The 23860-nt window shown below is 41.8% G+C and overlaps 1 protein-coding gene across 4 annotated transcripts in view; it reads left to right on the forward strand.

Annotated features, from left to right (window-relative positions):
• The window catches only part of TBL1X (transducin beta like 1 X-linked), a 132165-nt gene that overhangs the window by 25068 nt on the left and 83237 nt on the right, over positions 1–23860 (forward strand). For 3 of the 4 annotated variants that reach the window (XM_035115968.3, XM_088667709.1, XM_088667708.1), the window contains exon 2: positions 18341–18419. The exons of the other annotated variant lie outside the window; for it this stretch is intronic. The gene's annotated coding sequence lies outside the window, so the exon portion shown is untranslated. The remainder of the gene's footprint in view (positions 1–18340; positions 18420–23860) is intronic. 4 annotated transcript variants of the gene reach the window in all.

A 23860-nucleotide genomic window follows, 5' to 3' on the forward strand; every position in this document is an offset into this window, starting at 1 on the left:
AACCCCGGGCTTCAGAATTTGCTGCTGCTTTGATCTAATTTGTCAGAGAAGATCTTTCCCAGCTAAATTCCTATTCCCTTCCCATTCCTTTTGGAATTTGGCCTCCGTGCCTGCCTGCCTGCTGCCTTTGAATTACACAGCCTGTTTCTAGCTCTTGGAATTTGACCTTTTGACCATCTTGAGCAATGCTACCTGTCTCTTGCCCTTGAAACCTTTTGCCTTCTTCCTTGGGCCTTTTGCCCATCTTGGGTTATCTCACTTGCTGCCGCCTCTGGAACTTGATTGAGGATTTACTTCTACTCTCTTGGACTGAATCCTCTCCCCCCCCCTCTGTTCGTGTGGTGCCCCAATAGCATTTACTCCCTTCCCAATGGGTCCCCAGATTTCACTTCGATAGGTAGCCCGCCCCCCGCCCCTGGCACTGTTGTTTAGGCTTCCCAGTCTTAGGAAGAATTCTAACCGTGTTAGAATGTGATCATCATCAGACCTTGGTATGGAGGGGAGGGAGCGGCACACCTGTACCCCTCCTACCCAGTTGAAGCATGGTGGATAAAAATCAATGGTTTTTAAAAATAAAAATAAATCAGATTTTTTAAAATTTAAATTGGATTTTTAAAATAAAATGTTTTTTGAGTAAAAAGCTTTCTAAATATAGTTTTATATTTAAGTCACATTATAGTCCAAAGGCTAGACATTAGGAAATAAGGATTTGTTTTAAGTTTTTCATGTGTGCTAAAACTCAGTCTAAGGTTGTTGTTGTTGTTTTTTTAAAAAAACCCGTTTAACCACATCAATTAACAAACATGGATACATATGCTATAATGTTATTGTTTTAGTTAAATAAATTGTTAAGGAAATGATTTTTCTCTCTCCTTCCAATAAAGTACAGCAGAAAAGTTGTCCAAATATAAACTTATTAAGCCTCACAATAATTTCATAATGATCTGTCAATGTATTTCTAATAGTATAACCAAATCAGTAATTTTTGATATAACTGTAACAACTACTCTGAAAATTATTCAAAAAAAATTGACACCTTCATCTGGTTGTAAATATTAGTATTATACCAGCAAGAACGAGTCTTTCTGCAAAAAAAGAGAGATTTAAATAAAGTCTTACTGACTAGTGATTTAAATCAAGTCTTACTGACTAGCGATTTAAATGGTGATTTAAATCGATTTGATTTAAATCAAATCCCCCCTGAGTTGAAGCCTTCTTTTGGATGCCTGAAGAGGGCTTAAGCTTTTGGATTAATGATTAATTAATCATTTCCCCCATTCACTCCACTGCTGTATATTTAAGTCTTCCTATACGGATCAATATTATTACTTGCGATCCAGACGATATGAAATTGTCTCCCCACGGTGAAGCTTCTTGAATATGTGTTCTGAACTCTGTCTGCCAGTGTTTAGTCACAAGAGACAGGCAAATACTAAGGGGTGGGGGTGGGGAGACCAGGTTTCTCACAATTGCTAGTTAAATTACCATTCAGATGCAGTGAGCAGCAGCTGTTCATTACATAACAGAGGTTCTTGCATAAGATAATTCCCAGACTCTCTCAGGTGAGTGGCAATGCGTGTTGTATGACTAGCAAATGGTGCAATGTACCTTGTCTCAAGGCAGGCATTGTAACTGAGATGGGTAATAGTGCAAATATTACCATACATTGTCTGAAACCTTCAACCTTTTGATTTCCCTTTTTGTCAGGTGTTCTGATTTATGCACCAAAAACTTGGAGGTAAAATTAGGCCCAGATCCTTTGTTGCCATTCTCCTGAAAGTCCTCAGTAAGGCGGTAAAGGTAAAGGTACCCCTGACCATTAGGTCCAGTCGCGGACGACTCTGGGGTTGCGGCGCTCATCTTGCTTTACTGGCCGAGGGAGCCGGCGTACAGCTTCCAGGTCATGTGGCCAGCATGACTAAGCCACTTCTGGCGAACCAGAGCAGCACACAGAAACGCTGTTTACCTTCCCGCCGGAGCGGTACCTATTTATTTACTTGCACTTTGATGTGCTTTCGAACTGTTAGGGGGGCAGGAGCTGGGACCAAACAACAGAAGCTCACCCTATTCCGGGGATTCGAACCACCGACCTTCTGATCGGCAAGCCCTAGGCTCTGTGGTTTAGACCACAGCGCCACCCGCGTCCCCAGTAAGGCTGTAACGAAAAACAATTCCGTTTTTTTATTTTACTACTTTTCATCCACACTGGGAAGCGCAATTGTTTTGTTTTGTTTTGCCAGGGAAAACGATTTTTTAAACCTATCTCATAATAGTGAGTATTTTTCCATAGCTTTTAAGAAGTGGGTTTCAACTATGACTTACAAGGAAGCTTAGATGTAAATTACAGAGTATTATTTAATATTATTTATAAAATATGAATTTGCTGGAGCAAGGCTTTTATAACGAATTTTCAAATGCTATTTCTGAAATAGTATACTATCTCAGTTTCTTGTCTACTAGTAATTGCGATGATAAGCTCTGAAAAAAGAACAGACATTTTCTTATTTTATTTTTTAGTAATGTAGCTATGCTTAAACACTTGTTTTATTGGCAAATGTTTTAAATATTTGGAATATAATGATTATGATGAAACTAATGCGCAATGTTAAATTGCCTAAGGGTATCTAATGTAGAAATACTACATGAATATCTGGCTAACTTTAAAATAACATTATCCTTTCCTTTTATTCAATGTGTTTCTTAAAAAGAAGGCGAGAAAAAGCCATAACTAAGGCTTCATTAATATGAATACTTTTCCTTTCAAAGTTTTGCTATCACTTTTTAGTTGTTGGCATCCATCTGACTTGAGAGGATAGGAGCCAACTCCTAGGAGTTGTAGGGGCTTTGGCCCCAACAATAAAATATTTGAGGGGGCTGCCCCGCCTAAGCAAGGCTTTCCCATTCAAATGGTGTGCGTGCACTGTGTCATGTGATTGATTATGTGGGGCAGGGCTTACCTGGGCCCCCACAATATTTTATTCCGGTTGGCACCCCTGCTCGAGAGACAATGAAGTGCACATCCAGGGGTGAAATAAGACCACTGTGGTAGCAGCACTGAAGTAGACTGCCTGAGGCGCAAGCCTGGGCAATATGTATGGTGAACCCTAGAATTAGATTATTCACCAGATGAGATTTCACATTAAAATATGAAATCTCATTTGGTGAGTCCTATTTGGTTGTTGTGCTGATGCCTAAAGCAACAAGGGTTGCATACATGTGTGATGGAGCAGCAAAACACAGACTTAAACCTTTTTCATGCCCAAAGTCACAAAGATAGGAAGAACTTGGTTGTGCAAACTCTCCTTTAGTCTGAAATCATGGGTAGTGAACACTTGCTCTCAGAGGATAAATACGGCGTTTAAAGACTATATAAGCAAAAAGCCTATAAACCCAGAAGGTTTGTCCAGTGATTGAAACACAGTCAGTTAGCACAGAAGAGCGCATGACCTTTGGTAAGTTCTTTAGTCTCTGTTACAGGGTTTATTTTTGTTTTTATTTCTTAACATTTATGTACCTGTTGATCATAGACAAAACGTCAAAGCCGTGTACAAACCTCAAGACAGTTTATTGGGAAGTATCTGGTCAATATATTGAGAGCTGGTGAAGGAATGATAGGAAAGCTATCAACTTTTGCATTGGTCAGGATACGTTGCCTGAGAGAGGGTATAATGATTGTGTTAACATGTTTAGCGTGACATGGACAGACCCGTCTATAAGGCAAGTGAAGCGCTCTCCTCCCTTCACTTTCTCCTGTGTGGCCAAGACAAAAACTTATGTCGAGCCAACTTCAAACCGCAGATTATGAAGCTGGCTTATTAAACTGACCATTTTTGGTTTTATTCAGGAACCCTGGTTTCTACCTATGGCCCTTATTTTTTTTGGGGGGGGGAGGACCTATAAATGCATCAGAACTACTCCTGGCCATGTGGGAGTAGGAGAGGAGGGTGGGAGTGGAGGCTGGAGGCTGATGTTTTGCATGGGCTTGTGGATGCTATATTATGGTTTAGTGTTGTATGTGAACTAGGCCAGTAGTTCAGACACTCTTCCAGATTCCATTTACCTACCTACCGATTCATTCATTCAGTCAGTCAGTAATTTAAAAAGTACCGGTATACCACCTTTCATTTGAAGATCACAGGGCCATTTACAACATAATAATGCCGGATGTCTGATCATAGTGGTGACTGACCTAGATTTCCAGTATGAATGGATGATGCTCATTTGTGTCCCGGTTGTGCAACAGTTTTCACTTGTGTGATGGAATTTCTCTTTCCTTTACTCTCTCTTGCAGCCCCTTGCATACACCCAAAAATAAGCTCTGGGGTGGGGGTTGGGTCCTTGCCCAACAAAATTTCTAGATAAACAGAAGATGAGATCCATTGGATTCCGAGATATTGAGGGACAAAATGCTTAGAAAGTTGGCAAGTAAACCCATCGTGCAGTGGCAGAGAGTGGACAGAACCAGCTCCAGCAAGGAGGGAAACAAGGGGTGCTTTTTTTAAAAAAGCTATTTTTATTTTCTCTGATGTTAAGATTGTTATCTCATCTGTGGTGACATTTTTGCTGTGAGAAGGAAAATGTGGTCTGTAAAGTTTCCATTAGCCTATATGGTAGATATTGAGTGTTGAAAATACAAGTTTATATCTTGGCTGAGATCAGCAGAGCACAACATTCACTGGGAGTTATTCTTGCCAAAGTCAGAAAACACTATTTAGGACAAACAGAGAAGTTGGCTTCTGTAGTTCCCTTCTGATGCTACCCAGCCTCTGCCCATCACCCACTATTTCCCATAAATCCAAATGTATGTGAATGAAAGCCAAGTTCCTAATAAGGCAAGTGAAAACATAGCTTTAATTTGTAGTTAAGAATACTCCGATCTGTGTATGTGGCCACATGTTCCATTGGCAAGATGTTAGAAGTTCCTCTGAAGCATATAATTACTATATCATTGCTTAATAAAGGATACCTTTTAACAATTAATTCTACTTGGAGCATTAAGCTTTTTAAGATTTCAGAATTTAATAGAACAGTTTGAAGGTGTCAAGAGAATTGAATTGTTTTAGTCATTTAATTCCTTTTCTTTTAAAACTGCACTATAGCACGCCCTGCAATTATTAAACAAAACAAAACACAAGTACCAAAATTCAGATGTATAAATACTGAATGGTGACTGCAAGGATATAAAAGAAACCTGCCGTGACATGCATGAATGAAGAACGATTTCCCTGGCTATTTACACAAATAAGAATTTTTCTGTCTTTTAAGACAGGTCTTTGAAATGTTAAATCCCAGTCATGTTTTTTCTTCTTCTGCTGGCTGGCAGAAGGGGAATAGACACTGAAAGCGGCCAAGAACATCAACTTGTATAGGAGCATTCCTGTTCTTTTTTTAAAAAAAGAAATAAAAAAAACCCAGCCAGATTTGCTTCCTGTATTAAGGGACGGGAGGATGGGAACACAGCTGCTCTCACAGTTCAACATGAAATGACTTTTAGTGTGCAAGTTTGATTGAGCACTTGGCCTGCAAACCTACGCGAGCTTACCCAAGACGAAGCATTGAACTTCATAGTGCAGTACGTACTTCCTAGTAAAAAACATAGGAGTGCACACAAACCAATTCCTCAAAAGAGGTCTACAGTAGAGCTTTTATGTTAGCATTCTCTTGGTCTATATAATTAGACCCCAGTTCTCTTGGGATACTTGTGGATCTGTTATGGGTTTGTTTGTTTTTTTTAAATCAGAGTGCAGGATAATTCTCTCCAGTTGCCAATTCAAGTTGCCTTAGCAACTTTATTTACTGATTTAAAACTTTTTGATAATTTGTGAATGTTTAAAAAGCACTAGTCCCAATAGAGATGCTTGGGGGATCCCAGTTAATGTTTCCTAAGTAAATAGTTTGGCTACATTTGCAATGGCTTTCTACCAGAATTGCAGTGCTTAAGGCAAGTCAGACACACACACACACACACACACAGAGAGAGAGAGAGAGAGAGAGAGAGCTCTATCAGCGACTCAGTGTGACTGCATGGAAGCCACAAAAAGGGAAAACAGGGTTGTTTAATTATAGTGGTTGCTTTTACAATTGGTCCACTGTGCAATCACACACCCCACCCCCAATTTTCATACCAGGATATTATGAACCAATAAAATAAAATAAAAATTCTCATGGTGGTCACGATAGGATTGAGTAGATACTGCTGGACCTGCACTTTTGGAAGAATACGCGAGGCAACTCTTGAAAAGTAGAAACCTTTCTAGAAAGGACCACTCAAAGAAACAACAGCTATACTGGTGAACAACCCTGTTCTGTTTAAGTATGCTTATACAAGTCAATCTCACTTTTGAGTTTAGATTGAGCAAATATTTATTTCTCCTCGCTGCCACCACCTGTAGCTGCCTTTTATTCACATGACTTAAAGTGCTGACGTATCCCCCTACCCTCTATCTGGTTTGCTTTATATCTATGGTATGTTTTATATGGTCAGATACTCAAATAATTCACCCAGGACAAACCCCTACTTGTTGCATAGAGGTGCTTATATCAGTGGAGCTTGTAGAGCCTGTGTTGCCAAAGTTTGGCTAAGGAACAAAGAATAGTTGCTGTGATAGCATGCCAAACCATTAAATTGCAAGTGTCAACTTGCCAGCAGATATTCCGGAGGTACTATTGTTTCCACCCTCACAACACAGTAGGGTGTGGTGTTCCAAACTAGGTCAACGAATACCTAGGAATGTGGAACTGACTGTTTAATTAGGGCTATCTTTTCATTCTTTAGTTCTTAAATGTTCTGCGGCTCAGCAGTTGTGTTACATAATGGAAGCAAATTCTAACACTGCATGATTGTACAGTTGGCATGCAGTTAAGTATCTCAGACAGTGAGAGGTACCAAATAAAGCACAGCTGAGACTTTAACAAAACCAACCTTTGCTTCTTCTTTTTTTAAGTATCATAATCAGCCTACATGGAAACATCTTTATCATATATGAATACTCATACGCCCAGAACCAGGATTCTTTTTTTAATTGTGGTCAGGAGCTTCACTTCGCAAAAATCTCAGGATGGCAAGAAGAAGAAGAAGAAGAAGAGTTTGGATTTGATATCCCACTTTATCACTACCCGAAGGAGTCTCAAAGCGGCTAACATTCTCTTTTCCCTTCCTCCCCCACAACAGACACCCTGTGAGGTAGGTGGGGCTGAGAGACTTCAGAGAAGTGTGACTAACCCAAGGTCACCCAGCAGCTGCATGTGGAGGAGCGGAGACGCGAACCCGGCTCCCCAGATTACGAGTCTACCACTCTTAACCACTACACCACACTGGCAAGAAAACGATAGATTTTTTCCCTGGTTATTAGACTTGTTTCATGACCTTCTCTCATCTTCAATGGTGTACTTTCCAGCCCTGTGAACGTCCACATTTCCCAGTACTTAATTCCTGGATTAGGTCATCCTGAACTATTACAACTTTTGCACCATCTTCCCAGCTCTATTTGGTCCACCTACCCAAGAGGCAACGAAGGGATGTTTGGGCCATGGGGCAATCAAATGGCAGGCATGTTCTTGGCAGCAGACATTTCATCTTCATGATACAGTGTGATGTGCTGAAAAGTGGAGTTTGGTGCTTCTGACCTCTACAGACATCTCCATGTCCTTATCCAAGTGCTTCTCTAGCAAACTTAGTTGTTGACAATATAAATGGACCAGAGAACAGGAAAGGTGAGTAGTGGAATAGGACATGTTGATATCTGTGACTCAGGATTCCAGCTGGAGCTGTTCTCCAGACAAATGAGGCTTATCTCCTCACTGCCAACCCTTCTTTCTGATCACCAGCTACATCATTGTTCACCCCTGAATATTCTCAGACTTCTCCCTTCTCTTGAGCAAACCCCTTTTCTGTGAGAGACTGCTGTTGCTAAAACTTCCTGGCGGACCCTGGGCTTTCCACTGGTCTGCTGCCTTAATCTCGAGGCTAGTTGAGGGAGGACTTGACCATAGAGGTTATTGTAGTGATTGTGGGTGGTGAGTGGCTGATGAGATGCCATTGACACTAGGTCTTTCTGGATGGCTTAGGACTCTAGCAGGTTCTTCCAGTTGTACTGGGATTCTCTCTGGAGTCCCACGCCTCATCCTCAGAGGAGGTCTCCCAGGGTCCCTGGACAGATAGTTTCCTAACAATTGATGGATAAGTCTACAATTACAACAGTTAGATATTTGGTTGAAGCTAGTTACTGGGAGCATGTGACTTCCCTTTTGCAACAGCCTTATTTGCTTCTGGCCTAACTGAAAATATGTTTCACTCTGAAGATCCTTAAATTTAAACCCCTTGATGTTTTAATACTGGGATATCTCTGAATATCTGCCAGAGTGTCTTTTTTATGTCCCTTCAACATTTAAGTTTGATTCTTGGGGTACAGGAGGGGACTTTGTCTGTGGTTCTGCGTAGGGTGAGGAACTCCCTACCTGGAGAAGTTTTGCCTTCCCATCTCTGAGATGCCCTTCTCCTGCCATCTTGTGAAGACCTTCTTATTTCAAAAGGCATTTGGCATATTGAACTGTTTTTAAGTTTTTATATTTCCTGGAATGCTAGCTTGAGCATTTTACGGACAGCTGAGATATAAATATTTTATAATCAGTTTTGTGATTTATTTATTTTAAACTTGCTGTCCCCATGTGCTTAATCTTTGGTATATTTTTTGTTGGCTGAAATTTAAATGGAAAAGCGGAGCATGAATGCTTTGTAAATACATACAAATATACATACATACATGCATGAATACTGCATATTATCCATGACCTGATGGGCTTGTATGGTTAAAATGCATTTTTAATATTCAGGACCAATAGGATGAACAATGCTTGTTAAACCAGAAAGTAAAGATAACGAGAAAGAAATCTGGTTCTGAATGGTATAACTGTTTATAGACTTTGAGGGGTGCAAGGTTTTACTGTACAGATTTTTAGAATTGGGTTTAGTCAAGAAACTTGTTTTTATTACAACTCTAATCTGCTCTTTGTTCTTTTAATTTGAATTGAAGAATAATAATTCAATAATCCCAGGATCTAGGGTCTGGATAATTGGGTCTTTCTGAAAAATGCATAATAATGTGTAAGAATAACAGTTGGGTACTACAGAATATTGATGAACATGAAGATGCACAGTTATTTGTATATAATGAAGGATGACACCCCTTCTCTGGTTTAGAATACAATTAGAGTACTGTAGATCAGGCATGTCAAACCTGCGGCCCTCCAGATGTTTTAGCCTACAACTCCCATGATCCCTAGCTAGCAGGACCAGTGGTTGGGGAAGATGGGAATTGTAGTCCAAAACATCTGGAGGGCCGCAGGTTTGACATGCCTGCTGTAGATGAAGAATTAAACAAAATGTAGGGCCCAAGATCAACATTACTTTGCTTGGAGTCTATTTCAAATAGCTTCACTATGAAGCATTAATGGGCTAGTCAGTGAATTGCTGAATTAGATGGTGACTTCAAATACAGGTACCTAGCACTTTTTGTAAATATTACTCCCTCCGTCCAAAATATGTTGCCCTTTTGGCAATCATTGGGCCATTTTCAGGCATATTTCTGATGTAAGTGCGTGCCCCAACATAAATTTGGGCAGCTGACGTGGCATTTAGGCTTCCTTGTGAGCCTCTTTGCTGTTAATGCCAAAGTTGCATGTTTGATCCTTGTATTGGACAGCTGCATATTCCTGAATTGCACAATCCTCAAGTGTCCCTCCCAACTCTACAATACTATGATTCTAATACAGTTGTACCTCGGAAGTCGAATGGAATCTGTTCCGAAAGTCCATTCGACTTCCAAAACGTTCGGAAACCAAAGTGCAGTTTCCGATTGGCTGCAGGAAGCTCCTACAGCCAATCGGAAGCCAAGGAAGCAGTGTCGGACGTTTGGGTTCCAAAGAATGTTTGCAAACTGGAACACTCACTTCCAGGTTTGCTGCGATCAGGAGCCAAAACGTTCGAGTAGCAAGGCGTTCATCAACCAAGGTACGACTGTACTATGATTTGGAATCCCTAAAAAGGTCTTTTTTCCATCAAAAACACGTCCGCTGAAGAAGAGAACATCTGATTCTGGACCTGTATGACTGCTTTCACTTCTCTTCTGAGAAGGAGGGACCCTCTTGCATACCCTTAAAAAGAGGAAGCGCAACTCAAAGGCATAAGTGGAAGCATAAACCACTCTCAGAGTCAAGGGCTTTGAGGCTTTAAGCAGAAGAGGGTCGAGCATTGCCTGTGTGTGCTTAGGCTCAGAAGAGAATTGGGCCGGGGGGGGGGGGCAAAATTCTGGCCCTTGAGATTGGCAGGAAGTATGAAGCCTTCTTCCCATGCCTGATCAAAAGAGCAGAATCCTTTGCATATCTGTCCTTCAGGCATCAGTTTCTCAAGCTCAAGGACATATTGTACGGCAGGGTTGGGAAGCCCTGTAGCCTTCTTCCAACATACATCAGCAGTACTGATCAGGAATTATGGGAGTCATAGTCCAGCAACTTCTGCTCTAGGCAAGTTTTGGGTATGGTCGTATCCATCAATCTGGCCCAGTCCTGACATCCGTATCCTCTCAGCTGTTTGCATCAAACATAAAGCCGTTCTACATATCTGCTTTTCGAAATGTTGTCTTTATAGCACTGATGTTGCTGAGCTGCTGTAAAACTGAGTTAATCATTACTTCCTTTATTATGTATTAGGACATCTAAGGATGGAAAATGTTGCATAATTGCTATGTTGACATAACCATTTATTTGTACATCTTTGAGCAAATAGGTTCTCTGCCCTATTGATGCTCATTGCAACAGGCAGATGATTGTGAAGGAAACCCCAGTAGTTTTTATAGACTAACGTTACGGGTTTTTGGTTTATATGTGCAATTATGTGTCTCTAAAATAAAATGTAGTTTTAATGTAACAACAAAACATTAACAACAAAACATTAAAACAACAAAACATTAAAAGTGGTTGCATCGAAAAGGTGTATCTCTGATGACAAAATGGGAGAATGTATGGGAGACAATTTGGGGGCTGGAGTTTCCTATGGAGGGGAGTTTGCCCACTTAGCTGTTCTGCTGATGGATACTGTCCATCGGTGGACCTACACCAAATGGATTCCAGTTGAAACAGTTACAATACTCTTGCAATGCAATCCTATACTCAATTGCAACCGAGTTCAACTGGACTTACTCCCTGGTAAGTGAGTATAGCATTACAGCCTCATATAAAATATGAAATGCATCACAAATACAGTGGATTTTAAGTATTTGTTAGGATTTTGCTAATACACTTACAAATTTGCAAATTAGATAATTATTGGTGTTTAAGTAGTCCTGTGAATGTAAACATATTCGTGTTATTATTTTCATGTGTGTAATGGCTGTTCACGAGACACAATAAATTGAACCGAACTGAACCGAACCAAAGTACCATAGCAGGTAATGTATGGTTATCAGATGTCCCCGGATTAATCATATACCTGGGGACTTCCAGACCCTCCGCAGAGCCCGAAGCAATCATCCGCTACAGCTCCAGAGCGGGTCTCCTCTAGAGCCGGAGGTGCAACTGGGCTTTGCTGCAACTTTCCCGCCTATCAGCTGATGTGTGAAAAGAAACCTCCCTCTCCATCAGCTCTGCAAACAGCCCTGCTCCTCCTCCTCACTTGCTTGAGCAGGAGAGGCAAGGCTGTTCTTTGGACCTGCAGAGCTGAGGTGCAGGGAAGAAGCCTCCCTGCGTGACATCTTTGCAAGCTACCCTGTCTCTCCTGCTGGCTCAAGAGGAGGAAGGAGCACTTTTTCATGCCTTTAAAGCCCCCTTTCCTGCATTCTGCCTGCTTGTGAGCTGAGCTACCAAGCCGGCAGAAAGCAGGATGCTGCCTCGAGCCTTCCCTTCACTCTCCCAGACAGAGGCTGTTGCTTCAAAGTAAAGGGTGGAGGGGGATTGTCTTGCCTCTTTTGCTCCATTCTGCAGTTTTGTGAGCTACATTGGACTGCCTTCCCTCCCTCCCTTCTCTGTGTCATTGTGTGTCTCCCCATTTTTTCCTCCTTACCCACAAGCACTTCCCAATTCTCCCTTTGTCTTTTCACACATTTGGTTCCCCAGCCCTATACATCATGTGCTGCTGCTTCATTTTTCTTCCCTTGAACCCACACCCACTAGCAAAAAAATAAAAGGGGAGGGATGTTTTATGTTTATTTTGGGGGTGTTTATCTTGGTTCCCCCTAAACAGCTTTCTTGTTCCCTTCTTATTAAAAAAGGAACCTTAACCAAATTAAGAGGCTACCTCTGTTTGTTTGCTTGCTTGCCTCCCTCCCCTTCCCTTTGATAAAAAGAGAGAGATTGGTGGGATGGGGCTTGGGGGGGGATACCTTCTGTGTCACAATAGGTGTAAATGGAGCAGGGAAGCCTTATGTTCTTTTAAGTTGTGGCTGCTCTTATTGAGGAACCTCCATTGCAAGGGGTTGGCCTAGATCAGGGGTGTCAAACTCAAATTCATCGGAGGCCGCATCAGCAGTTTGGTCACCCTCAAAGGGCCGGTTGTATCTGTAGGACTATGTGTCCACTCTTTACTATCATAAATTATTGTCACTGCATTCAATTATTACTGTTTTTTTGTAATAATGTAAGTAATAACTAGCTCTGAAAGCAGAAACATAGTCAGAATAATGGCAAGTAGATATTCAAATGTACAATTATTGTACAATTTATTGAAAAAATGATTTTTGGTAACTGCACTGGGTGGTGGAGGCTCGCTAGGGTTTCATGCAGGACCTTTGCAGAGCTACTAGTACCTGGAGATGCTGGGGTCCTTCTGCATGCAGGACAAATGTTCTGCCAGTGAGCCACCACCCTTCACCAAAGGGACTAGCTGAGGTTGACTCACTGAAGCTGCTCTCCTGGTTCCAGGGTTTAAGGGCCAGAAGTATAAAGCAGCATCCTATGTTTCTGAGGAGAGGGAGAGGGAGAGGGAGAGGGAGAGGGAGAGGGAGGGGAGGGGAGGGAGGGAGGGAGGGAGGGAGGGAGGGAGGGAGGAAGGAAGGAAGGAAGGAAGGAAGGAAGGAAGGAAGAAGGGAGTGGGAGGGAGAGAGGAAGGAAGGAAGGAAGGAAAGAGGGGAGAGAAAGAAGAGTAGGAAATAAGGAAGAGAATAAAGAAGGAAAGAAAAAGAAAGAGGGAGAGAAGACAGAAAGGGAGAAAGAAGGAAGGAAGTAGAGGGAAAGAAAGAATAAGAATGAGGGAGAGGAAGAAAGTTGGGAAGGACGGAAGGAAGGAAGAAAGGAAGGAAGTAAGGAAGAAAGGAAGAAAGAAAGAAAAGAGGGAGCAGGAGGGAGAGAGGAAGGAAAGAGGTGAGAGAAAGAAGAGTAGGAAAGAAGGAATAAAGAAGGAAAGAAAAAGAAAGAGGGAGAGAAGACAGAGATAAAGAAGGAGAGGGAAAGAAAAAATAAGAATGAGAGAGAGGAAGAAAGAAAGGGAAGGGGGGGTCGCCGCCTTGATTCAGCGCCAGAAAAGAGCGCGAAGGGACCCAGGGGCAAAAAGCATTTCCCCGGCCCCAGCTGTTTGTCGGCGCTTTGTTGGCGCGGCGCTTCAGCAGCAAGGTCCCACTGCTGGGTCCCGCTGGCTGGGGCGCTCGGCGGGCCACATGACGAGGTCTGGCGGGCCGGATTTGGCCCCCGGGCCTTGTGTTTGACACCCGTGGCCTAGATGCCCCTCAGAGGTCCTTCCCAAATCTGTGATTCTGTCACCATCCCACAGTCGTAGTCTTAAACTCTGCTGATGCCTGTGTAGAAGATGCCCACAGTTGGGCAGGGAAAGCCGTGCAACAGAGGAGACGACAGAAGAGAAGATATTACTGTACTTCTTAATTTTTTAAAAATAACTTTACACACACACACACACACTATTTATTTATTTATTTATTTATTTATTTATTTATTTATTTATTTATTTAAAGAGTCCCCAGATTCATTGAAAAAAAATCTGGTAACCTTAAAGTAATGTCACTGGAGAATTGTGTTAAGGAGATTTCAGCCTGCAGTTGGAGCGTGCTGCAACTAAATTCTTTATTACCCAGCACAGAAACATATCAGCATGAAATGCCTTAGGGTTTTGGCTGGCTCTTCAGATAGTATTTTCAGGACAATCTCCAGTTAACATCTATCTAGATTCTTTCACAGCTCACCATACTTTGGTGGGGTAAGGAAGGGGCATTTTGGTATCCCTGTTCATGTTTTCAGAAGGAAGGATGTGAGGTTAGGAAATACATGCATTAAGCCAACCTTCGCCAACCTGGTGCCCTGCAGATGTTGGTCACTGCTGGCTAGGGATGATGTGAGTTGTAGTCCAAAACATTTGGAGGTTATCAGGTTGGGGGAGTCTGCATCCTGAAAGGGGTTATAGGCACTATTCTAGAGGCAAGGTTCCCTGCAGTTCTCTGCAGTAAACATTTGTGAAAGAAGTTGCATACTGAAATCTTTTACACTGGTGATTATTTTACTTGAATAAAAATTGGTTTTAAGTTCTTTTGACAAGTTTGCTTCTGAATAGAAATTTTTATGTAACTTGTAAGTCTCTTTAGTTGGGTTTTGTTTATAATGGTGTCATACTGAAAGCCAGTATTGTGTAGTGGTTAGAGTGTTGGATTAGGACTTAGGAGACCAGAGTTTAAACCCTCACTCACCCATGAAGTCCACTACTGATGCCATTGCCTCTCAACCTAACCTAATTCACAGGGCTGTGTTGAGGATGAAACGAGGATAGGGAGGACACCACCCTGAGCTCTTTGGAGGAAATACAGAGTGGCTGGGGAAGCCCGGCCAGATGGGCGGGGTATAAATAACAAAGTATTATTATTATTGGGGACCCAGGTGGCGCTGTGGTTAAACCACTGAGCCTAGGGCTTGCCGATCAGAAGGTTGGCGGTTCGAATCCCTGTGATGGGGTGAGCTCCCGTTGCTTGGTCCCAGCTCCTGCCAACCTAGCAGTTCGAAAGCACGTCAAAATGCAAGTAGATAAATAGGAACCGCTACAGCGGGAAGGTAAACGGCGTTTCCATGTGCTGCTCTGGTTTGCCAGAAGCGGCTTTGTCATGCTGGCCACATGACCTGGAAGCTATACGTCGGCTCCCTCGGCCAATAATGCGAGATGAGCGCGCAACCCCAGAGTCGGTCACGACTGGACCTAATGGTCAGGGGTCCCTTTACCTTTACCTATTATTATTATTACATATTGAAAACAGTGTTCGAAATTCGCCAGGCACATTTTGTACCTGGCTATCGGCCACTTGCAACCAAATGAAGCTGCCGGGATTGCACCTGGTGTCTCCACCATCTGGAGGTGCATGCCTGGGGATACTTGGGTCTTGACTTTTTTCATACACTAAAACAATGAACAGGGTGGTGAAACAAATGACTACTGCAATCGACGCAACATAATATCACCAAGGCAACTATCTGTAAACAAACAATCAACGTCCATAAAAATGGCAAAACTAGTTTGTTTCCAATATAGTTTTTTTCTTAAACAATTGCAAAAGCAGTAATAAAGAGTCCACTTGTGATACGCCAGTGGTTCAGTGCTCGGACGCCATTCCGGTAATCAGACGTTTCGTCACCAAAGAGCTTAGTCATCGAGCTTTGTAGTAAATAATGTACAAGAGACGACAGTATGTAAATGACTTGAAGCAGGGGTATATCTGTCTCCATCTGCATGTTCCCATCGGGAGGAGCATAGAAAGAGGATGATGTCCTTCAGTTTGGTAAACTTTACATTCTGCCTTCTCTTAAGCTTAAAGCAATGGTTTTCAGCCAGTGTGCTGTGGCACCCTGGGGTGCCTTGAATGGTGGCCACAGGCAACACTCCTTCACTCCTTTCGTGTCTCTGCCTCCCAAAGGCTTGTGCAGCTGTTTGTTGCAGCAGCTCTGGCTACAGGCGAATGGTGCCACTGGGGCTGGCCAGGGGGTGCTTCCCAGGCCCTTTTGGGGCAATGTGAGGAGGCACCTCTCGGCTCAGACCGGGGTGGCAGCAGTGGCTGCCCGGAGGACTCCCAAGGAGAGGGGAGAGCAGAGGAGGTTGAGGGAACACTTCACAAGGGAGGAAGTTCAAAAAGCAGTGAGGGACTGCCAGCTCTGTAGGCAAGGGGTGACATAACTGGACTCCTGAGGCCCACAGGGGTGCCGCAGAAAGAATGTAGTTGGTCAAGGGAGCCGTGGGCCCAAAAAGGTTGAAAACCTCTGACTTAAAGTATTCTAAACTCAGTACTTCAGATCAATATGAGAGTGAGGCTCAATAGACTCAACCTGCCCCAACTGAGCTTTTCATTTGCTTTTTCTGGGGCTGTTCCCAACCTTTGCAACTGCAGAAGAAGTGAGTTGTAGGTTGCACAGTGCTTGAAGAGAGGGGATGTCAGTAAAATGCCCAGGAAAGTCCCTGTTTCCTGTGCTATGCTATGCTTTCCCTGCCACCAACACACTGATCTGATTTAAATGCCATGGTAAACCATCATTTTAGTATGAAGCTGGACTGAGTCTCAGGTTCACCCACCCACCCTTTCTTCATCACATTGTGGGGAGGAGTTTGGAAGATTTTGTTTACAGCTAAGGTTACTGCTGTTTGTTATATTGTCTGAATCTGACAAACAAAGTTTGAAACAAACCATCATGGATTATGAGGCAGATTTATTTAACCATACCGTAGATAACAAACCACAGTTTAGGGTTCTGATGAGATGCTAGACTGTGATTAATGGAAATTGGATATGAAAGCGTTCAGTGACCTCAGAAAAGGAGAGGGGAGAAGATAGTGTGGCTTGCTATTAATACACTACGATGCACAGCATTATGTTTGAATGGGGCCAGTGAGTCACCTTTGCCCATCTTCAGAGCCCCTGCCATGAAGTATTGATGGAAGCAGTGGGAGCATTGCACACCACGAGTGGGATTGAGAAGCTGGGGCTTGTGATTCAGCTCAACACTAGCTTGTCATAGATGAATTGGCAGGAGCACTCCCCCCCCCGCCCCCCGTATAAATAGTAGCCATTGTCATCAGAATAAAAGGAAAGCAGCTGTTCAGAGCAAACGTGTAGAGTTGTTGAAGGATGACATAGCAGGACTACTGAACTGTTGTCCTCTCCAAAATAAAATTGAATCCATGCAGCCACATGGTTCAGCCTCTGTACAGGAATACTTGATTCATACAACTCTTTTGTGTTTGGAAAGCACTTGCAGGACAGTGGAATGCACCATGCAACATGGATATTATTAATTCCAGCCATTTTTTACCAGGGCACAAACCATCATTTAACTTCTGTACAGTACAGTATCCTATAATCAAGTTTTCAATTGTTGAGCATACAGATTTATGCAACGAGAATTAGCTTCCCACTCTTCCCAGTAGCTTCCCAGTACTATGTATTTGCAGCTAGAATTGAGAAATGGTATGCAGTGCTGGAAGGCAAAGTAAAATGATTGGCCCAAGCTCTGTATTTGCAGCCAGTGAGTTGGTTTTCACAAAACGTTAAACCACAGTTTAAAATAAGCTATGGTTTAATGCGCACAGGTGCTTGGCTCTTTCGCCATTGGAACCGCTGTTGGTCTCATCTGCCCAGTCCACCGGAGCCTGTCTTCACATGCTGCTTCACTGAGGGTTTGAGACTCATCGGCTACCCTGACCTGGTTTAGCTGGCCAGTTGAAGTTGTTTCCTTTGGTGTCTCATGCTGACACAAGCGAGAGCTGAGTGCAGGGTGGGAACCAAAGGTGGACAAACTACCCAAGAAGGAGCATGGCGTGCCCAAATCATATTAAACGTACTTTATAAGTTCTATCTGTGCTCAAGGCTTCTTTCAGTTTCTACACTTAAAAATAAAAAGGGCACTACTGCTTTGCCCAGGTGTAACTCCAAACCATGGTGCCATGAGAGCACACTGTGGCTTTTCATTCTTCCAACTCCCCTCCCTCCCTTCTTGCACAGTGATGAGAAACTAGGGGAGACTAAGATTCCACAAACAGGGACCAGAAGATTCCTACCCTTCTGTGCAAGAGGGACTGTGCGTCAGGACTCATACCTGCTCATTCTCATAAAGGCAAGCCATGGTTTGTCATTACATCTGAACACGGCCAACATGGTCTGTGCAACTTTCTACCTTGGCAGAAATAATGGGGAGCAATGTGAATCTAAGAACAACATCTATGCAAAGAGTAATCTGAGCAGCCTTTTTTGATTGACGGTATCCTTGGATAATATGGTTTTGCTTCTGTTCTTTCCATTTTAAGAGTATTTTGAGTAGTTTTTAATCTTGAGTAGTAGTAATAAATCTGCTTTTGTTTTTATGTTTTGAACAGGGTATCAAAAGAGAGAAAACTGGCCTGAAGTGAAATTGGGGAAAGCTGGGGATTTGACAGCATCCCCCCCTCCCCCAGAGTAAGTGAATTACTGACATTATTTTCCTATTGTATAATTGCAATGGGCATGATCAATTGAAACCAGTGGAGCTTAAAATAGCTTAACTTTTGTTGGAATATGTCCAGTGTGTATTGTACTTGAATATGTAAAGCAATTAGTCTTATTCTTTCGGAATTATAGCGTGAATTCAGGTTTAATGAAATTGAACTTTGTTGCTGTTCTGACCAATACACTAGGCAAATGTCCATCTTGCAAGTTATAGCCTGAATAACTTAACAGTGAATTGAATTAAATGTAATTGCAAACCATTGTTTGGTGTTATATGGAAGAGGTGTGTGCTCCTAGACTCCCCTCACAAACTGTAAACTATGGTTTTCACAAACCCTCTAAACCAGGATGGCAAACTGCACGGTTTGACATTACATGGGAACGAACACCATTCATGAACATGTCAAATTTACGGCATTTATTGCCACTGATTGGTATACCAACTATATTTATTGTAATCAAGATATATCCAGTGTTATTCTGCTGCACCAGTATTTACTGAACCTAAGAAAACTGCAAAAAAGCTATGATTTCATCTTATTTATGCAGTGAGTGAAGGTTGCATTTTCTATAGTGAAGCTAACTATGTTGCCCCTACTACAGAGATTAATATACAACACAATTCCGCTTTTCTGTGAAATGTATTAGTGTTTATTACCCTGTTGAATTAAAACAACTGGTTGTATTCCTTGAGTAGATGTAGCATTTACTACATTTTTGTAAACAGCTTGGACTTGGAGGATGGTTGGGGTGTTTGTTTTTACAACCAAGCTGCCTGTAAGTTTTAAGAAATAAATACATGAGCAGCTAATCCTGGAAATTTACAGTATCTGCGTTGAGGCCTACTCTCGTGCAACTGTGTATAGACTTACGTTAGTTTTGCTTTGTTTCACTTATTTGATTGAAATATTCATTTGCCACTTAAAATAAACCAATAAAGCCGTAATAGAGAAATTGCAGCAGAGCAATTTTAGTTTTGTTATGTCCAAACCTTGGTTTACCGACTTTGTTTACCAGTTTGCTGTGTTCTGTTTTGCAAGATATTTAGTGGTTGTCCTCACAGATAATAATTGGCACTAAGCAGATTACCTAGCAGAATCATAACTAATGAACAGATGAAAGTTTGCAGCCATGGTTAAATATCTTATTAGATTTACTGTATATCTTGCTGAGTGGGGGCAGGGAGGAATTCTAATCCATGTGCTTGGCCTAAGTGTTTAAATATATAGACACTGCTGCTTTACAAGGTTGTAAATACGATAATTGATCATGACCACTGCTGAAGCATTTAGAAGTAGACGCCTTTCAAAGAACAATCTGTTGTTTTACAAGCTCGTTTAGAGGTTGGATGTTTTAAGTGATTCCTGGGGACTAGCAGGTTGCTTTTTATGATGATTCTGTGCCTGTGATAAATGGAATAGGTTTATATTTCTACGGATTTCGCTTGGCTCCAATCAGAAGCTGTCGACATAATGCTAATTCTCCTTCTTGCACACAGTGAGTCTTTGTAGTGGAGAGCAGGTGTGGGTTTTCTCACCAACCAAAGTAAATTAAAAGAGAGACTGTAGTTAATGAGTTGCTAAACTGGTATTCCTTGACTGATAGTTTGGGAGGTGTGTGTGTGAAGGGATATGAGGAACTTGCTGTATAAATAGTGGGCATCCTTTTCAAGTGACCTGAAAACAAGTTTATTGCTGATGGGGCTTGGCCTGACATGTGTGCGCATTCGCTGTTCTCATATTTAGAAAGCATCTCGGCTGATCCATTTGAGGGAAACCAGCTCCTGCAGTAATGGGGGAAACAGAAGCAATTAGTGGTGTACTCTCAAAGGCGGAATCTGAGGCCCTGCTTTAAATGTAGAGTTTAAATCATCTAAATTGGAAAGTGTTGCTACTGCCGACGCCCCCCTCCAGCTCCCCAAAAGAGCTTTTTTCCATAATTGGATGCAAAAGTATATTGTTGTTGTTTGCTGATAGCTTCTTGGTTTCAGGCACATAATTAGTAATGCGTATGCATTGGAGTCACTAAAGCTGAAACTCCTAATAATCGGAGGGGGAAAGCATATGAATGTGCAGGTAGGAAACGGAGAGCTGGAGGAGTGAAATAGTGTTCTGTTGAAAGTACCTAAGTAGAGCTGTATGCGTCAATAAAACAAGTGTCCTACTGTGCTGGAATACAAATGGGCTGTCTGTAGCAGGGTACAGCAAAGACATTTGGCAAAGAAGGATAGGAGAGCTTCTGGCGTAATGTAATTGAATTGACCATTTCTCTAAAGATACAGCAAATTGTCTGTTACAGCATTCATCATCATAAGGGAGGCCGGACAACTTGCCAAACATATTATATTTCTAATAAAAATGGGAGGAAATAAAAGCCTACAGCTCTTGCGCTAAACATGCAAATTACTCTTATTATGCTTGTGGCGTTTAATTGATACTATTTTTATTACTAATACTGTTGGACATTGACCTTGCAAGAGCTACATAGTTTTTCATTTTGAGGAAGAGAGGCTGTGTTGACCCATAAGAAAAATGCCAAAATCCTTGATTGGCTGAACTGAGCGTTTAAATATTAGCCAACATTATGGCTTGTGCGAGAGTTTGTAAAATACCTTGAATATTTTTTGCCGGTCACAGTGCTCCTGTGTTATTCTATTTCCTCGGAGAAACTGATATGTTCATGTAACACGAAGCTGTGATGGAGCACAACCCAGAAGTTTCTGAGGTTGGCTATGTGATGTAGAAGACCAATAAACTTGGGCCTAAATGACAGCTGGCTGGCTACATTCACAGTGGGTCTTTCCTCAGTGAAATTAACCTCTGCCCGGTTGCTATTTTTTGCTGTGTGCTTACTGCTCCGGAGTTTCACAAAATTGGTCCCACCGAGAGGGCTTTTTTCAAGGTTGGTTTAGTGACATTTTAAAGTATATTGAAATAAAAGATGTCAGATACCTTTCTTTAAAAAAAAATGGAGGAATTTGCTTAAATCTCTACTAGAACACTGCTCCTTGTTTGAATTTGCTGCGGTTTGACAGATGATGCAACACGAAGCAGCATATCTGAAATGGTATAATATGAAATGCTCAGCCTCAGTACATGGGGAAAACCCTTTCAAGCCAGCTCTAGAAGACTGAACGTAAATTGTATTCTGACGGGCCCCCTGGGCCATGCAGTGATGGCTCAGCAAATGAGAAGCAGTTAGCTTTTTAGATTGCCACATATGGAGAAGACAGGCATTTTGATTTCTTGCACCACTGAGCCCCTGATAAGGCTGGAAATTGGAATCAAAATAATTAGATTGGCTAAACAGATCCTCACAAACGAGCCAAGTTAATTAAGGGGAGGGGAAATGCCTTTGTATTCCAAAAAACAACAACATGGTATGCTTCCCCCCTCCCTCCAATTTAGGGTGATGTTTGTGCTGGGATAGTCAGTAAGAGAACAAAGCTACTTTATGGGAGGCAGGCTTTTGATCGCTTTTAAGATACATGGAGAAAAAGCAGTTGGATAATTGATCCATTTTAAAGTAAGTGCTAAAAAATAATAATGGGTGGTGTGATATGTAAGAAACCAGCTTATGTGCTTTTTGCCTGAATGAAGGTGGAAGGCAACCTTTATATAAAAAAACACATTTCCAAGAAAATAAAAATATTATTGTTGCAGCAATTGTTATTCCCAATATGGAATGCTCCTTCAAAACACAACGTTGTTGAAAAACGTGTACTGTACACATTTCCCATCTAGCCTCTACATTTCCTTTTCTACTACCTGTGTCCAAAGAAAGCTAGAACAATCTAATTCTCAAATATAAATATCTTTGCTTGTTTGCTTGAATGACCTAAAGTAACATTCCTGGTTTATTCTTGTTTTGCTCTGTAGTTTGGATTATGATGGGTGGTCTGTGTTAATTAAGGAGGTGAGTTAGGTATAGAAGATGCTGCCTGGGGGAGGCAATGAACTTGATAACATTATGGTCTATTCCAGTCTAATGAGCTCTGTGTTTGCAAATCAGGATTATAATTCCAGTTCAAATTATGATTTGAAGTTCTGGTTTGCTGACAAACCATAGTCTACGCAAATGATAGGTTGTTCAGTACAGCTAAAGCAACAGACTAGTTTGCGCCTAATCAGAAGAAATCAGTGTGTAGTGCCTGAAAATCCCAAATGATCTTTACAGTATACCTGAAAGCATCTTAATAGCAGCATCTTTGATTCTTTGTTGATCAAGAGAATGGATTACTATAATGCGTCTTACTCCCTGAATGGAAAGCTAGTTGGAACAATTTTCTCCCTGTACTAACTTGCCATGGAACCAGGCACTAGTTAAATTGGATTGTTAATTGTATTTTTGGACTGTTAATCATGATTCTCAATGTTCTGGGATAATTGTCTTGTACAACCAATTTGCTGAGTGACTGGGGGTTTATTTGCATCCCTGTGTATACAGGTGGGTTACATGCAAATAAACTCTCAGTTACCCAGAAAATTGGTTGTATAGAACTGACGACAGTGTAGAAATTCTTGCATTGTTCAGCAGCTCAACAGCTTCTGTGCCTGAAAAGGTGATTTCCTAGTGTTGGTGGCACAACTTGGGAATGAGGCCGTTTCCAAGATCTTCGTTCTCTTTAATTAAGCAATTTCGTATGGGAACAATATTCCCAACACTTATTTTACTGTTTACAATCCAAAATAAAATTTAACCAAATTGCATTTTCAAACGCATACTTTACCATACTAAGATGAAGTTGCAGTGACCAGTAGCCTCACATGATCACCTGTCTGAGAAAGTGTAGGCTTGCAATACACTGTGGCTTATGAGAAGGTGAGTTCCTATGATCTAGTTCCTCGGTGAAATACCATTCATACATGACCATCACAAATTGCACCCCTGTAGTGACTAAAAGAGGGAAGGGTTGCCATGATCACACAAAATTGCACATCTATTGTCTCTAACCATGCGATTCTCTCTACATAACTTCTGATGTATCATAAGCATGCTGATTCATGAGCTCCGACAATTGTGTGAAGGTTGCCGATTGACTGAACTGGGCCCATGCCTTAGAAACTACAGTGGTACCTCGTGTTACAGACGGGATCCATTCCGGAAGCCCATCCGTAACGTGAAATGCCTGCAACTCGAAGCACTGCATCTGCGCAGGTGCACAGTGCGATATGGCACAACATGACGCAACACGAGGTATGACTGTATATGCAATAGAGATTAAAATTCTAAACAATGCACATAATTAAAACACACTACAGTCCTATTTTGTGTATGTTCTTAGGAACAGCTCTTCAGTCTATCCTTTTAGTTGTTTAGTGAGACGTTATAGCACTTTTGTATAAAAGCTATTATAGTTGGTAATGACTGCGCATATACAGTCAATACATTTTTCATACTCTTGTATAGAA

The sequence above is a fragment of the Zootoca vivipara genome, chromosome 4 (genome assembly GCF_965207765.1).
Source record: "Zootoca vivipara chromosome 4, rZooViv2.hap1.1, whole genome shotgun sequence".
Lineage (NCBI taxonomy): Eukaryota > Metazoa > Chordata > Lepidosauria > Squamata > Lacertidae > Zootoca > Zootoca vivipara.